This window comes from Pristiophorus japonicus, chromosome 11 (genome assembly GCF_044704955.1).
Source record: "Pristiophorus japonicus isolate sPriJap1 chromosome 11, sPriJap1.hap1, whole genome shotgun sequence".
NCBI classification, from domain to species: Eukaryota; Metazoa; Chordata; class Chondrichthyes; family Pristiophoridae; genus Pristiophorus; species Pristiophorus japonicus.
In genome coordinates, this window is record NC_091987.1 from 205,481,208 (window position 1) to 205,484,487 (window position 3,280).

Genomic DNA, 3,280 nt, shown 5'->3' on the forward strand with positions numbered 1-3,280 from the left:
ATGGGGAGCGGGCGGGTAAGTGGAGCTGAGTCCACGGCCAGATCAGCCATGATCTTGTTAAATGGCGGAGCATGCTCGAGGTGCTAGATGGCCTACTCATGTTCCTAATTCTTATGTTCTTATGTTAACCAACATCACTAAAACAGATTATCTGGTCGTTATCACGTTGTTGTTTGTGGGACCTTGCTGTGCTGTCACATTTCCCACATTACAACTATAACTAAAGCGTTTAATTGTCTGTAAAGCACTTTGGGAGTCCCAAGGTTATGAAAGGCGCTATGTAAATGCAAGTTTTTGTTCACCATCGCTGAATCCCCACCTTCAATGTCCTGGGGGTCATCATCGATGGCTATTCGAGCCTGTTCTCCAGGAGATCGATGGTTAAATGAGGGCTTCCTTCGTAAAAGAATCCCAGATATTATTACACCAATATGGCATCAAATCTCATCATAATTAAGGAGTATCATTGTTGCAGCATCAACTGCTACCTTTATAAGGATTAAACAGAAATAATGGAATACACCCCCATGACTCAATAGAGAATGCACATGGTGCAGTCCTGAGTTCAACAAACCAATTTGATCTCTGCTGAGTTTGCTGGTCTTTGGAACATTGGAACAGGAGTGGGCCATTCAGCCCCTCAAGCCTGTTCTGCCATTCAATTAAATTATGGCTGATCTGTACCTCACCATTGTTCCATATCCCTAGATACATTTAGCTAACAAAATCTATTGATCTCAGTCTTGAAACGTTCAATCGACCCAGCACCCACAGCCTTTTGGGGAGCGTGTTACAGATTGTCACTACCTTTTGCAAGAAAAAATTGATTCCTGATTGTACTCCTAAAGGGCCTAGCTCCAGTTTTGAGATTATGTCCTCTGTTCTGGATACCCCCAGGCAGAGGAAATAGTTCTCTACATCTGCCCTATTGAATACTTTCATAGTTTTAAGTGCATCAATTAGATCACCGCTGAATCGTCTAAACTCAAGATTATATAAACCAAATTTATGCAACCTGTCCTCTCAATCCCTTTAACCCTGGTTCGGGTGAATCTGTGCAGTATTTCTTCCAAAACAAAACCGAATGTCATTCTCCAGATGGGGTCGGACTAAGGCTCTGTACAACTGAAGCGTAACTTCCTCACTTTTTATTTCCAATGCTCTCAAGATAAAGGCCGACATTCCATGAGACTTTTAAATTACTTTTTATACCTGTGCTAGCTTTGAGTGATTTATGTACCCAAATCCCTTTGCTCCCCCACAACTCCTAGTCTCTCACCATTAAGAAAATATTCCAATTAGTCTTTCTCAGATCCAAAGTTTCACACTTCCTCACACTAAAGTCCATCTGCTTTTCCCGCTCACTTAGTCCGTCAATGTCCCTTTGTAACTTGCTGCTCCCATTCTCACAACTTACTGTGCTTCCTAACTCAAGTGTCATCCGCAAACTTGGATATGCAACTTTCTATTCTTTCAACCAATTCATCAGTGTATCTGGTGAAGAACTGCAGCCCCAGTACAGATCCACCAGTCAGGTCCGGCCAATTAGAAAACTAGCCCTTTATCCCTACTTTGGCACCTCCTCCTAACCCATTTTGTTTTTATTTGTTCCTGGGATGGGGGCGTCACTGGCAACACCAACATTTATTGCCCATCCCTAATTGTCATTGAGAAGGTGGTGGTGCGACGCCTTCTTGAACCGCTGCAGTCCGTGTGGTGAAGGTGCTCCCACAGTGCTGTCAGGGAGGGAGTTCCAGGATTTTGACCCAGCGACGACGAAAGAATGGTGATATTTTTCCAAGTCAGGATGGCGTGTAACTTGAAGGGGAACGTGAGGGGACAATGGTGCTGCCATTGTCCTAAAAAGAAAAAAGTCTTGCATTCCTTTCATGACCACCGGACGTCTCAAAGAGTTTTACAGCCAATGAAGTAAGTTTGAAATGTAGTTGCTGTTGTAATGTAGGAAACGCAGAAGCCAATTTGTGCACAAGCAAGCTCCCACAAACAGCAATGTGATAATGACCAGATAATCTGTCTTCGTTATGTTGATTGGTTAAAGGTCATGGGTTTGTGAGGTGCTGCCTAAGCAGCTGTGGCGAGTGCATCTTGTGGATGGTACACACTGCAGCCAAGGTTGGAGGGAGTGAATGTTGAAGGTGGCGGATGGGGTGCCAATCAAGCGGGCTGCTTTGTCCTGGATGGTGTCGAGCATCTTGAGTGTTGTTGGAGCTGCACTCATCCAGGAAAATGGAGAGTGTTCCATCACACTCCTGACTTGTGGAAAGGCTTTGGGGAGTCAGGTGACACACTCACCACATAATACCCAGCCTCTGCCCCGCTCTTATTTCCACAGTATTTAGGTGGCTGGTCCAGTTAAGGTGGTCCCCAGGATGTTGATGGTGGGGGATTTGGTGATGGTAATGTCGTTGAGTATCAAGGGGAGCTGATTAGACTCTCGTTTGTTGGAGATGTCACAAGCTTACTTCCAATTCCATCCCCCCTCAATTTTGCTAACAAATCACTTATGCGGAATTTTAAGGGACACTGCTTGGGATGATACAACTGTCTTAATTACCCTGGCTTAGGGAAGAGAACTTGGAAATCGCCACCAGTTATCTGTCCTACTGATGTGGGCATCAGGCAAGAACAGAACCAGAGATTAAAAAGAAATCAATGGAGATGCTGCTGGTTTGAAAACAGAAAATGAAAAATCTATACACGGCAGGCATCTGAAAGAGGAAGATATGGAAATAATTTAGCTGGATGGAGTCTTCCGGATGCTGATTGGTCTGCAGTGAATATCCAGCATTTTCTGTTTGGCTGTGATTGCCTCCCACATTTACCAGCCACTCCTTCGGGGAAGCTAATGGCACCGGAGGACCACTACTAATATTAGAACTCGACGCCAGCATGAGTCTCCACCTTGAGGAGGGAAGATGCAAGGCATGAAAAATCAGAGATTGCATCAATAAATCAGCCATTCTGACCTCCGTAGCTTGGGGCTGTGACTTGTGTGATGATATTCTGTCAAATGCATTCATATAGAACTCAAGTGAGGAGCACGATTCAACCACCAGAGCACTTCCGGGAGTCTGCCACGGAGTGAAAAGGCTTAGAAAACTAAGTAAAAAAACAAGCAGGATTTATTCTGTATTCTTCACAGCATCTGACAAGTGAGGAATAAAGAACATGATTTCATATTTGCGACTTTTCAACAAGTAAACAGCATCACTACTAAATTTTGCAATTCATGGATGTCAGCAGTCAGTCAACAAAAATC